The sequence below is a fragment of the Jaculus jaculus genome, chromosome 1, assembly GCF_020740685.1.
Source record: "Jaculus jaculus isolate mJacJac1 chromosome 1, mJacJac1.mat.Y.cur, whole genome shotgun sequence".
Classification (NCBI taxonomy): domain Eukaryota; kingdom Metazoa; phylum Chordata; class Mammalia; order Rodentia; family Dipodidae; genus Jaculus; species Jaculus jaculus.
In genome coordinates this window covers 217,676,004-217,690,774 of record NC_059102.1, presented here as the reverse complement: position 1 = coordinate 217,690,774, position 14,771 = coordinate 217,676,004, and the positions used below count along the sequence as shown (strand labels likewise).

Genomic DNA, 14,771 nt, shown 5'->3' with positions numbered 1-14,771 from the left:
CATATGTGCACTTTACCCACTGAGTTATTTCCCAAGTCCCATCCTTATTATTTTTCTCGCTACAAATTAATGTGCTTCCTTTTGTCTAGAGCAAAAGTATTTTCTATGTCAGTGGAATATAACCCAAAATTTCTGAATACGAGTTAGAAAGGAAAAGGGCATGCCTAAAAAGTGTCATTCTTTCCTTTAGGCAGAGAGGAAAAAGCAAGCTATCATGTAAGGGAGATAAATGGGTGGCTTATAGCCAATATAAACCCAGAATGTGAGGTCTTTACTTGCTTCTTTTCTCCCTTTCTTTGTTTATTTATTTATATTTATTCATTTGAGGTAGAGTATGTGTGCACCAGGGTCTCTTGCCACAGCAAACAAACTCCAGATGCATGTGCTACTTTATGCCTCTGGATTTAAAACTTTTTTTTAAAAATATTTTTTGTTCATTTTTTATTTATTTATTTGAGAGTGACAGACAGAGAGAAAGACAGATAGAGGGAGAGAGAGAGAATGGGTGAGTCAGGGCTTCCAGCCACTGCAAATGAACTCCAGATGCGTGCACCCCCTTGTGCCTCTGGCTAACGTGGAACCTGGGAACTGAGCCTCGAACCGGGGTCCTTAGGCTTCACAGGCAAGCGCTTAACCACTAAGCCATCTCTCCAGCCCTGCCTCTGGATTTAATATAGGTACTATAGAATTGAACCTGGGTTGGTAGTCTGCAAGCAAGTGCCTAGTTGTCCAAGGTGTCTTTCAAGTCCTGGACTCACATGCATTTCCTACCTCAGCCTCCTGAATAGCTAGAACTACAGATATGTGCTACTACTCCTGCTTGCTTTATTCCTTACTTGAGCAATTAAGTATTCTCTCCATGATTTGTCACAACAAATCCCCTCAGAATCCAAATGAGAGCCTTCAGACAATTTTTACATGCCCAGAAATCTCATACATACTTGATTCTGACCTTACCATAATTTATCCTATATAATTTCCCAAAAGTGGCCCATTGTGGATGTGTCTTTTATAAGTCAGGGCTGGTTAAAAACATTTTGCAAGGTTTTAAAGGCCATCTTATGGGTTTTTGAAAGGTAAATAAATTGAGTTTGAAGTTGATATGCAAGTTGAATATCCCTTACCCTAATTGTGTTGAGACCAGAAATGTTGAGGATTTGAGACTTTTCAGATTAGCTGTACCTTGCACACTGCCCTTTTAATTTTAGACATTAATTATCATGGCTCAATGTAGTCCATAGGAAGTTTTGCACAAATATAGTTTTATATATTGATATATAATTTGAATATTCTTTTTTTGAGATGGGGTCTTTCTTTCTAGCCAAGGCTGGCTTCAAACTTGAGATTCTCCTGCATCAGCCTCCAGAATTCTGGGAATACAGAACTACATCATCATGCCCATTTGGGATATTAATTTTGTTACAATTGATATTTTAATAGGAAATGCTAAGTGTTTTCCTCCTGAATGTCAGGTGTTCTTTGGGTTCTAAGGACACAAAGTAAAATAAATGATCCTTACTTAACTAAGGGATTCATAAAGAAAAGTAATCCCTTTGCTCAAAATGATCAATTTAACCATGGAATGGTATACCTGCCTGAAGCAGATTCAGGTTCCAGAATTTTTCCACCTACTCACCAACTGTTGGATTTGGCAGCCAGCATCACTCATGAGATTCCTGAGTTTCAGAGCCATGGTATCTTAGCAAAATGGTGATGTATCTTGCCTCCTGTGTTTCCCAATGCCTTCAATGAGGATTTTCTGAGAACCTTATGCATATCAGGTAAGGTATAAAACCATTATGGTATTACTGTGCAAGTTTAGGGAGATGGAACTCACTTTGTACCTGTGTATGTGTTTATGTGTGTCAGATATAGTCTTACAGACAACTGGGTTATTTAAGCCAGAATCAGGAGATCTTGGCAAGGACAGAAAGATGTGAATATGCAGTCATTGATAACAAAAATAATAGTTATAAGACAAAGAGTATATATATATATATATATATATATATTCTCTAGAGTTTTTGTTCAACATCTAAGATTCTTGTGTATATACAGGAGAGAAACAGGATAACTATTACAAATATTTTTTCTAATAATTTTCCACAGAACATTAAAGATAAGTTCTGGAAGTCCATCAAATACTATTGTTTTGTGACTTGTGAAAATGGAGTTGCTACCTGTGTTAGTTACTTTCCTCATTGTTATGACCAAATAAATAACTGACAAGAAGCAGTTCAAAGAAGAAAAAGGTTTTATTCTGGTTCACAGTTTCAGGGGAATTTGGTTTATCAAGGTGAGGAAGACATGGCAGCGGGAATGGGAGGCCAGCTCATCACATTGCATCAGCACTCAGGAAGAAGAGAGTATAGAAAGTGTGTCTGGGCTATAAAACCTCAAGGCCTGCCTAGTGACCCATTTCCTCCTGCAAGACCTCACCTTGCAAAGATTCAACATCCTTCACAATCAATGCCCCAACTAAAAATGGTGTGTTCTAATACATGAGCCTGTAAGGGACATTTTACATTCAAACCATAATACCCTCACTTTCAACTATTAAGTTAAAATTTCCTTTAGGAAAAACTCCCCTCACCTCCAGTTACTTGAATGTCCCTGTCTTCTCTGCTTTTTTTCTTTTTCCCATGTATTTCTAAACTCCTTGAAGTTAAGAGCATTTTACAGTCATGTTACTTCACAAAACTAGACAGAGTGGTTGCTTCCAGGTTGATACTGATGAAGCAAACTGTTCATTTGGGCTGAGGATGTAAAGCTCAGTGGTAGAGCACTTTCCCAGTATGGACAAGACCCTGAGTTTACTCCCCAGCACTGCATAAAAACCAAAACATTGCTCTTTCCTCTTGATTTAATAATGTCATTAACTTTAACATTCATATCCACTTGCAACTCCATTAGTAGAGTTCAAAGTCACATTCACAAAGTCATTTCACTGGAGAAGAGAAAAAGCTCAAACTATTTTAAGACTTCTGAAATATTTATGGTGTTGTGCTACATCTTTATAGTAATGCCAGACATGTGAAGATGTTGTGATCTTATGATATTTTATGATTAATGACATGGGTAAACAACAAAATTAATTTCTGAACATGTTTTTTTCCCAACTATTTTGGCTCTTCCTTCTTAGGTCCTTTGCCCTTGAAGTACTGGTGTTTTCTGAGGATCATAGAACCTATTTCCTCCCTGCCCTGGGCACTTTTCATTAATGTCCATGTGAAAGAAATCAGTATCTTGATATCCAGTCCAAATGCCCTCTTTTTTTTTTCTATTCCTTTAAAACCAGTTTTCTAAGCTGAATTTGTATCTTTCCCATAAGCACTATGTTTGCCTGTCTGTGTCTTAGTCCTACATATGTTTATTATGGGTTGAATTTATATGAAAATACATAAGAAGAAAACATGAACTGACCATCATTATGCCAAACAAAATTATAATATTTCAACAAACTATGTTTCCTATAGTATATATATAATTTGTCAAATATATTAATGTATTATATGTTATATATAATTGATCAGAGGAAATATAGTTTATATATGTATATATTTAAAAACAAAATTAAGACCATGAAGTTCAAATATTTGGAAACTTACCTTTTTTCGATAATTATTTTGAACATATATCATGACTAAATATTCTGCCACATTAAGCTAAAATGCTGCATATTGACACCTTCCTTGAATCATTTTTCTTTTGTTTCTCAGTATTGAATATTTTTTTAAACATTTTCCTGATGTTGAGTTTTTTCAGAGTTAAATTTGTTCTAAAGTCACTGAAGCAAAAAAATCGTGAGAAAACATTCTTTTACAACCCCCAGCTATTTGCAGGAAAAAAATATGATTTTGTACATGGGATGAAACAATATAAATTCAAAACAAACAGATAACAGTTAACTCTATCACTAATCCCTTTAAGAAGTTTTTATGAATGTCCAGTCAAAACCAACAAGGTGTCTCTCTTGAAGAGTTATCTATATGGATTCCAAGTAGACCACAGAACTGTATACTGTCTTAGAATGTCCTCAGAAGGCTGTCACTGAACAGGTTACAGATTATAAACCCCAGAGTACTTTCTTTCAAATGGAAGAGGGAAAGACTGAGACAGAAAGAGCTATTTTTGCTTTCTTTCCTTAATGGCTAGAAATAAGGAATGCTTTATGAATATGCATGTCATCCTTGTGCAGGGACCATGTTAATCTTCTCTGTATCATTCCAGTTTTATTATATGTTCTGCCAAAGCAAGCACTGGTGTTGAATTTTTAGGCTGCAGCAAACACTACTGGAGAAGATGAATGTTCTAGCATGAGTTGCTAAATCAAATTTTATACACATGTTTAAGACTTTTTAAATATATTGTTAAGTTACCCTCGACAATCTGTTGTGTCCACTTATATGCTTGTCAACAGTTAACATTTTTAATGCATCCAGGATCACTTTCATTTTGTTACTTTTTTGCAATTATATCCATTCCCATGCCATTTGCATTGTAGGTTTTGCAATCTGAAAAAGTTAGTTTGCCTGTTGATTGAGTCTTTACCAATTAAGGTATCATATCTTCTAATTAAACTTTAATAAAGCAGCATTATTATAAAAGACTTATTGACTTTTGTGCTTCTAAAAGTACCATAGAAAACTGAATTAATAAATTCTTTATAGATATTTTGAGACAAAATAAGTTTTATTTTTTTCTCTCCTTTTATTACAATGAAGTTTAACAAAACAGAAAATTCACATGACCATGATGGGTCAGAATTCTTAAATCTTGCAACGTGAGGAACTCTAAATACATTAAATATTGTTACACATTCAGACTTCCAATGTACATATACTTGGAAACAGTTACAGCCCTCACCAAGCAAGGTTGGGGACATAAAGTCCAACAGCATCTGAAATGCTGTGAAGGCATAACTTTACAAATAGCAATGTAAGCTTACAGAACTTGCCTTCATAAAGGTGGTATGTTCATGTAATTCTAGCGCCTTCACAATTTAACAAACCAAATTTACTATACTTCACCTCTAAAAACCTAGATGAAACATGAAAAAGAAGCCATACAGTATAAATTGCAACTTCAGGAAAAGTTCCTGCTTTATTATTCCAAATAATTTTCCCATGTAAAATAAATGTCCAATAGTTCCTGGTATGTGGGAAGATAATGTTTGTTAACATCACAATGAAGCCTTATTGACAGAAGCTTGGCTATATAAACAGCACAAGTTGAGAAAAGGTTTAATCTCCAAACCTATTAGACTGGATCAATTAAGATCAGTAATGGCCACCTTGTGACATTACAGGAGGTCTCATTCCCATTGGAGGTTGAAGAGGCCCACCTTGGTAAGGGGGTACCATTGGCGGTCCCTGGCCATACAGTGGCATAGCACCAGGAAGGAAACCTGGCATACCTTGATGATGACCACCATATTGACCATGAGGTGGCATTGGGGGTCTCATTCCTTGCTGCTGTGGGATGCCTAGCTGTGGTGGCATCATACCCCCAATTGGTCCAACTGGTGGATTACCAATTGGGGCCTGTCCAGGTAGAGGAAGATTACGTTGATATTTGGGTAACTGTGCCCTTCTCTCTTCCAGTGATATATCCTCATCTGGATGGATCAACTTACTGGTTGCACTGGTGGTTGTAAGTGTAGCAGGCTTGCTTGTTATTGAAGATGGCGGTTTTGCTGAAGTACTATTTGTTGTACTGGTTGTTGAAGCCGTAGACTGTGTATAAGAAGGGAATGTAGGCTTTGGGGGTTCTGTAGTTGTAGCAGGGGTATTATTTACGGGCTTGAAATCTGTACCAACAGGTCCTGGGACAGCTGCCTGAGCCTGTCCAGCACTGGGGAAAAGTGGTTTAGTAACTGGAGGCTGTGGAGCAGGTACTGTTGCAGTTGGTGCAGGTGGTCTATTAAGAATACCTGCTGCTGAAACAGCCTGTGCTTGTGTCATTGGAGGAATTCCAGGCATCAGAGGTGGTATTCCATGTCCAGGTGGCATCATTCCACCCATTGGCATCATTATGTTTTCACCACAAAATGACTGGGTATATTTTCTCTGATGATGCAATCCAGGGGGCATGCCTGGTATAACTGGTGGCATTCCTGGCATCAGTAGAGGTATACCTGGAGGCATTCCTGGAGCCCCTGGAAGTGGTGGCAATCCTGGCTGTGCCATTGGTGGAATATACCTTTGCTGAGGTTGTACAGGTTGTGGCTGCAGACTCATCATCATCACATTCACCAGAATCATCTTGTTGCTTCTTTTTCTGGCTCTCTTGTGTTTTCTGTTCGAGAAGTCATTGTCTTTCATCCATGTCCTTTTCTGGAATACCTTCCATGCCATATATATCCAACTCTATGTCTGTTCTCCCAGGTATTGCATTTAGTACAGCATCTATTGTCTCTTTATGCACCTGCATGCAATGAATAGCCAAGCCAGGTCCTGTATACAATTTCTTGTGGCATATATGGCAGTTAAAATGTTTTGCTTTTTGGTGCTGTATAAGGATATTCTCATCATCAAAATCTCTGTTACAATACCAGCATCACGGCTTCAGCTGCTTCTTCTTCTTGTGATTCATATCTCCACTCTGCTCACAAAACAGAAGGGTGAAGAACAGAAGAGCGGGGAGCAGGGGATTAAAATTTTTTAATAAAAAGGACTCAAAAAAGAAAAAAAATCTCCCACTTTGCCCGTAACCAACTGACACCACCCATCCCCACAGGAAACCCAAAATAAGTTTTACTTAAATGCTTTTTTAACAGAGTAGTCACAAACAGCATATTTAAATTCAAAATTGTTTCCACTTATTCTCAAGTACTCAGGCACAATGCACATATGATTTGGTCTTCAACTTGGCAGACAAAATGTTCACAATACAACCCAAACATTTTCATCCTGCATGTATGGGTTGAATGAAAATATCTAATTTCCACAAAGATGCAACCTCTTGTGTAAGATTTATTTTATTTTTTTTTTATTTCAGCCTGAGTGAAAGCTGCACAGAAACTACTTGACAGTATTCTTCTCTGTTGGTAGCATTCAATTCCCATGATGCAACAAGTTTTCAGATTTATTATTCTATCATAATGAAGAAACTCAAGGACACTTAAGCCTAGGAGAGCTTTTTATTGGACATCTTTCTTTCAAGGTAACAGTTCAGCTGTGGTTTGTTTAGCATATGCTGCCTTATTAGCTGGAGTGCTTTGTGAGACTGTGGCTTTCAAAATAAGGATAATATATGAACTGGACCAGCTGCTCCAGTTCACAAGATTATCCTCTTCCAGTAAAGCCTATCCTTTGCTTATAACAGTCAGAAGAAAACTAAAACCTTGAAGGATGATAAATAGTTTAAAAAAACATTTCTCCTCAGTGTTGTGAATGTTGCTTTGTAATGCAGTGCACTTTCCCTGAACCAGAAATTGTTGGCCATAAAAGAATATGGGGAAAATGTTTAGATTCCCATTGAATTCTAGAACTTAGAAGGAACATTCCATTTTCATTGCTAAAGGTTAATAGCTGGATATATGTCATAAATTGTAATAAAATAAAAGTTTTAGTTCTTTTACCACCAATAAACAGTTATAATTTTTTACACATAAAAGCTGGAGACCATTTTCCTAATTGAAAATAACATCTAAATGAATTTCTTGGCAATAAGAAAATGATTTCTTTTTAAAAGTCTTGTAAATATTTCTTTTTTATGTCATTGCAAAGAATAGATCATCAATTTCAACTGCCTTATGGCACAAAACCATCTTTCTTGTGTGTGCAGGGAATAAATATTATTTTTCTTGGTAATTATGCTGATGTCATTTTTGGCTGTTCATCATTGGTTTACACATGGCAGTGACGACCCTTACAGCAAGCTGGACTTGCAGCTACCCCTCTATACAAAGGGAAGTCATGACATCATAGAAACAACCCCAGAAGCTTCCCAAGACTTGTTGTGACTAAGATGAATTAGAAATGATCAAACCATGGTAGCAAGTTCACTGTTGACTCTAGATTGTGACTTGAACAGCTTGTTTGTGAGAAAAGTTAGTTATATGATTTTCTTCCATGTAGATGACTCCTTCAAAGTATGAGCAATTATCATCGTTTACATAAAAAATCTCTGCCAGCAGTGGTGGCTCCTACCTATAATCCCAGCACTTGGGAGGCTGAGGTAGGAGACTCCCCGTGAGTTCAAGGTCAGCCTGAAGTTACACAGTGAACTCCAGGATAGTCTGCTTAAAAAAGAGAGAGAGAGTGAGACACAGAGAGAGATTGAAATTCCTGGTTGTTCTTGATTTATCTTAGAAATGCAACTTTGTTTGGAGAGAGTGACATGCTGTCTTTTCTGTTAAAGGGTTAAAAAGATAGAGAAACTCAATTCTGGAGGGATGCTATTCTGTGGGAAATCCCACTTCCTGAGTCATCTGTGCTTAAGAACAAGAGTCATCGACATTCAGAAGACTCAACAATCCTTGAAACCAAAGCTGCTATTCTGCATTTGGGAAGAGGTCTCTAACTCTTTCATTCCTTAAGGTTTCACCTGGAAACTGCCTTGTTTTTATATTTAGGCCAGTCATGCTAGATTGTGAGGTCAAGCTCTGACTAATCAAAATGAGACACAGAACCCTCATGTTAGGAGATTAAAATGCTATCAGAATTACTTCTGATGTGCTTTGAACCTTTTTTTTTTTTTTTTTTTTTTTTTGGCTTTGTGCCCTCCTGCAGAAGTAAACTTTGCCTGTATATGTTTAGGATTGTGTGGTTCTTGTAGGGTTCTGAATCTAGACTCATTTCTAACATTACCTTACTGAAGTCTAAGAATCCTTGAAATGTTTAGTTGTTTGAGCTTGTGCAATAAAAGAAAAAAAAAGTGAGGGTTTTTTTTTTTTGTTTGTTTGTTTTTGCAGCCTGAATCTTCCCTGAAATGGACAGTATTCTTGTTTGTCTAGATGGCGAAATCAAGGACTCCTACCTTGACGTTGTAAGAAAAACTTCCCTCCAAACTCTAGATTCTCTCATCTGACAGAATAAATTAGAAAAGCCTGCTTCTCATTGGTAGGCATTTAGAATGCCTCCACCTTAGATTAATATCCAGAAATCAGCCCTTCACTGCTGAAGCAGGAGGCATGTGATGGATTCCAGATGTTTCTATGGGGCTGTCATCCCCAGGTTTAATAGAGTACATCAGGGAAACCAACAAGAAGAAACTGAGCAGTGGGCAGTCTCCTTCCTCCTTTTCCCTCACTCACCTCTTTTCCTCATCCTCTTTCTCCTCCTCATCCTTTTCTTCTTTCTCACCTGTATTCTCCTGACACTGCTCTCCCTCTTTTTTTCTGTCTCTTTCCCTCTCCTCCCATATTTTCTAAAAATTTGGAGGATTTGAAGATTGACTAGCAGTCACATTTTATGGAGTCACCCCATATTTTTGTAATAACTGCCTTTTGAGGCAGGAAGACTGAATGGTAGGGGATATTTCAGTTGTCACGAACTTGGGCATCACATAGGAATTCACAGGGGCACAGCATGAGAAGTGCCACAGCTTTTCCAGTGGACAAGCTTCCTACAGATCTATTTTGGAAACTAGGTTGATTACTACAGGTGTTATCCCTCCTCACCTTAAAATATAAAGCTAATAGTGTTCCCTAGAAAATTCCAGCATCTCCAGATGTATCAGAGAAAATAATCTTGATAATAATCCAACCTCCCTCAATTCTCTAGTCAGTGTTAGGCACTTTTCATAGGTTAGAAATAATGAGATTCAAAATGAATTCATTGCCTGATTTCAAAGACAGCAGCCTGATACTGGTGAGAACACATGGTCCTTGTAATAGGAAGCAAGGAAAGGGCTAGGTCAGGCCACAGATCTTATTTTAACTGGAGAGAGAGAGAGAGAGAGAGAGAGAGAGAGAGAGAGAGAGAGAGAGAGGGGGGGGGGGAGAGAGAGAGGGAGAGAGCCTATTGGTAGAACTATTCCCACAGAGGCTGTTTCTGTCTCTTAACAGGACATCACTCAATCTCATGGAGTTTGCCCTTGAGAGCCACAGGAATGAGCTACAACCTGCAGGTTGCAGCATACAGTGGCTGTGGGCACCTTCATAGCAATAACTCCATAAGACTTCTCATGGCATGGATGAAGAATATGGATGGGGACAGGACTATAGGACTTCCTGTGGCCATGGAACTTAGAGACTGCTTTCTTTTTTTCATTGCTCCCAAGCCTCAGTCCACCTGGAATATGCTGAAACTGATCTTTCTCAAAGGACTCCTGAAATCAAAGTGGAGAACTTAGAGGAAAGCAGGCACTCTGGTACCAGGGAGGCTTGCCTCAACATCTTAAAACTCTGTAAACACCATTTGCATATTCTGTGGGTTCTCATATAACTGTAGGAATATTAGACATACTGTGTGAAATCCTACTGAGAAAATGGGGGTATGATTAGGAAGGTATGAGCTTAGGATTTTCCATACCATTCTTCTTCAACTAGCCATCATATACTTATGGTTTAATTTTCCAAGGATTATGGTCATTGGTGGAAGAAAGTAAATGGACACTTTTGACTCTCTTTCTGATCATGCGGAGCTTGGAAATGACTGAGATCGTTACATTTTCCATCATTCAATTTGTCTTTCCAAGGACAGAATGTGTGCAGACCTACCACTATATGTTTGTGTCTGATGTATAGCTGTCTTCCCTGATTTGCAGATTTTAATTTCTTTTAGTGCACTGCAAAAACAATAAAAAGTAGTTGGCAAGACCTACTTTTTGAATAAAGCAAATTTGGAGATTAAATATCTTTCCCCAAATCATACAGCTTACAGAAGGGTCAGAAATCAAACACTAGCCAATTTCATCTCAAAGCCTATGTCTGTATGCCTTGTATACTTTTAGAGCAATAGGAGCATCTATGTTTTTATACTACTTATATGACTGAAACAGTTAAACTGATCATATTTCAACTGTCACTGGTACATAGCAAACTAAAGTGGGGTCATAATAGAATGTGTCCACACACTCACCACTGTTGCTTACAGAAGACAGATTTTGAGTCAAAATAACTCCACAGAGCACGCTGAAAATTTAAATTTACTTAATTATTTGAAATAGAAAGAGGGAGAGACAGAGCGAGAGGGGTAATGGGTGCACTAGGGCCTCCAGCCAATGCAAATGAACTCTAGATGTGGGGTCTCTCTTGTGCATCTGGCTAACGTGGGTCCTGGGGAATTGAACCTGGGTCCTTTGGCCTTGTGGGCAAACGCCTTAACCACTAAGCAATCCCTCCAGCCCTGAACATACGTTTATGATGCCAAGTCACAAAGAAGTTTCTTTTTAAAATAGTATTTACCACATTTTTGCCTATTTATAAAAGCAATTCAAAATCACTGAGGGGAGAAAAACCCTAGGAAAACATGGAAACCACCAATAATATTAACATAATGACACAGATAGTTTTAATTTTACAGCAGTACATACAAACATTTTTAAACAAAATTAACTTAATATTTTACATATATGTATATATATAACCTTAAAAGTTATTTTATTCACTGTGACCATATGGCCACCTCTCCGCTACTCCATGAGTAAATTTAGATCATCTCCTTTTACATCACTGCCCACTGGGAGGATTTCTTTTCCCAGTGTTTAGAATTCCCCTTAAATAGGGCAATCATGATGGCAAAAGTCCATTTAGAGCTGGTCCTAGCATATGGTACAAAGCCATCTGTAAATCTGACCTCAGTGGTTTTGTCCTTTGTCAGCTGGTCATTAAGAATTTATCATAAGATCATTGGTACTGGCTGAGGATATGCTTTCAAGAAGGTCAATATAAACCCTCAGGATTAATGAGCATTCTGATCATGTGTCTGACTGATGCCTATGGGAACTGTCAATCTGCATATATCATCTTTCTGTAATGGTTGAGTACTTCTTGGAATTTCTAACATTATGTTAGGTAACACACCATTCATGAATGGCAAGTATGGGATGTCTGTATCCTATGATTACTAGTGTCCACCAGGATCTGGTGGCAATCCAGGAACTATTCCTTTAGAGAGAAAGTCCTGAAAGTGTTTTGCTCTCTAACCATTTTTATTGTGGTAAAATAAATGTTTTGTAACATTTTTGTGGGTGAGAGACATGAACAATCTTTTATTCACCCTATGTAGGGTTCTGATGACATTTCAAAGAAATAATTTTATCCAAGTCCAGCTTAGTAAATCTGTGAGGTTTCTTTTTGTGAGGGGTTACTTACAGGAGTGTGGATGAAGGATTAATTATGGGGGTATGATGACTGCATCACTAAAAAGCACATCCCAGCACAGATGAAGACTCAGCAAAGATGCATCCTCAAGCTGTTCCTTTGTACAACCTTCAGGCAGCTCAGCCAGTAGGAGTGCCTCTCCTTCCCAACAATACTCACTGCTTATATAACTTTGGGGATGGGCCTTGTGACTCTACAATAGAACTCCAGATGCTTGCACCACTTAGTGGGCATGTGTGACCTTGCATTTGCCTCACCTTTGTTCATCTGGCTAAAGTGAGTCTAGAGATTTGAACATGGGTCCTTAGTCTTCACAGACAAGAGCCTTAACTTAGTCATCTCTCCAGCCCATGCCTCTTTAAATTTAACTATTAGGGCTGGATAAATTGATCAACACTTAAAAACACTTCCTTGAAAAGCCTGACAGTCTGGATTTGATTCTCCAGTATTCACATAAAGCCAGATGCACAAAATATCACATATTTCTTGAACTGGTTTTGGTTTGCAGTGGCAGAAGGACCTGGTATGCCCATTCATTTTCTCTCACATTCTGTCTCCCTCCCTCCCTGCAAATAAAATATTTAAAATAAATAAATTCAACTATCATGTGAATGAAATTATCATTTTGTGGCTAGCTTATTTCACTTATATAATGTCTTCAAGGTTCATCTACTTTGTTCAGAATATCCTTTTTGTGAAGGCTGAATAATACTTTTGTTGTAGTATATAGTCCATAATAATTACCTGTTCATTTATTTAAAATGTGGGTTGCTTCCACACTTAAGTTTTTATGAATAAAGGTGATATGAACATAAGTTTATAAGTATCTCTTCAAGTCCCTGTTTTAAACTCTTTGGATTTTGTATCTATAAATATGATCATTACACAATCTGGTAGTTCTATTTTTACTTTTCTGAGGAGCAGCCCTATTGGTTGTTGCAGGTACTTAGAGCATTTTTCATTGTCACTAAAACTCCAACAATATTCCATATTCCATATACATACATATATATACATACATACATACTTGTCAAAACTTATTTTCTGTTTTTATGATCACAGCATAATGGACAGGGGAGCAAATCCCTGTAGCTGAATTTCTCATTTGTGTTACGGGGAACAAGCTCAGAGCCTCATGCCTGCTAGGCAAGCATCTACCACTGAACTGCATCTCCAAACCTCACTGCTACAGTGTTTTTTTTTTTTTTTAAATATTTTATTGGCAACTTCCATAAATATAGACAATATACCATGGTCACAATCCCCTACCACCACTCTCCCTTTTTTCCTCCTAATACTACCCTCTGCTGGATCCCTTCTTCTTTATAACTAGACTTTCTTAGTTTGATGTCATCATTTTTCCCTCCTATTTTGTAGGCCTTGTGTAGGTATTGTCAGCTACTATGAGGTCATGAATATTAAGGCCACAATATGTCAGGATGACAGCATTGTATGTTTCTTTTGTCTCTTACATTCTTTTCACCACCTCTTTCACAATGGTCTTTGAGCCTTGGAGGGTGTGATAGAGATGTCTCACTTGGTGCTTTACACTCCACTGGCACTTCTCTTCAGCCCTGTGGTGAGTTTTGAGTCATCCCAGTAGTCACCACCATCTGAAAAAAGAATCTTCACTAACCAAAAGTGAAAGTAGCATTTATATATGGGCATAAACATTAGTATTTAGAGGGAAGACTTTGGGCATAATATATCCATTTAGCCAGACAACAGTAGTAGTTTCCTTCTTAGTGCTTATGAACTCCCAAGCCATAAGCTTTTTATTAGGTTTTCAGTGTCAGGAATGAATTCCCTCATGTGGAGCAGGCCGCAAGTCCATTGAGAAAGCAAATAGTTGCCCCCAAAACATTGTACCCCTTATTACAATTGGTCTGGTTGGCCAGCTGCAAAGTTTGCAGCATCCTGCAATGGTTAAGAACATTTATGACCTTTCTCCTCCCAAAGGCTGCACAGCTCTTTCTGGAATCTTGACAGCTAGCTAATAATGAGATGGCTTTCAGATTTATTTCTCCTCACTGAAGTTTTGATTTACATATCCCTAAGGATTAATGACATTGAACACATTTTCATGTGTTTATTGGCCATTTTTACATTTTCTTAGAGAAAGAAACTATTCAAGTCCTCTGCTCATTTTGTAATAAGGTTATTTTTGGGTTACCAAAGGTCTTTTAGCAACACCTATTAATTTCTTTTCACTGTGACCATCCTGAGATGGTTCTGTCTGTCACCTAAAGCCAGCTCCTTTTCACAGAGAACCAGAAAAGTTGTGTATCATAACAATTACCATTAAGTTGTTTTGTAATTTTCCAGTTGATTTTCACAAGTTGTCATATTCAAGCAGTCCGGTTCACATTGCTGGTAGAAATCACCCAACCAAAAGCAGTTTCTGGGAAAAAGAGATTTATTTTGGCTTACAGGCTCAAGGGGAAGCTCCACGATGGCAGGGAAAAACGATGGCATGAGCAGAGGGTGGACATCACCCCCT

The 14,771-nt window shown here is 37.9% G+C and overlaps 1 non-coding gene and 1 pseudogene across 1 annotated transcript; both read right to left on the bottom strand.

Moving 5' to 3' along the window:
• Window positions 1-4,153: 4,153 nt before the first annotated feature.
• On the bottom strand, window positions 4,154-4,260 carry LOC123458211. Its single transcript, XR_006635508.1, has one exon. It is a non-coding gene; the product is annotated as a U6 spliceosomal RNA (small nuclear RNA).
• Window positions 4,261-5,073: 813 nt separating this feature from the next.
• On the bottom strand, window positions 5,074-6,594 carry LOC101602933 (annotated as a pseudogene).
• Window positions 6,595-14,771: the final 8,177 nt, after the last annotated feature.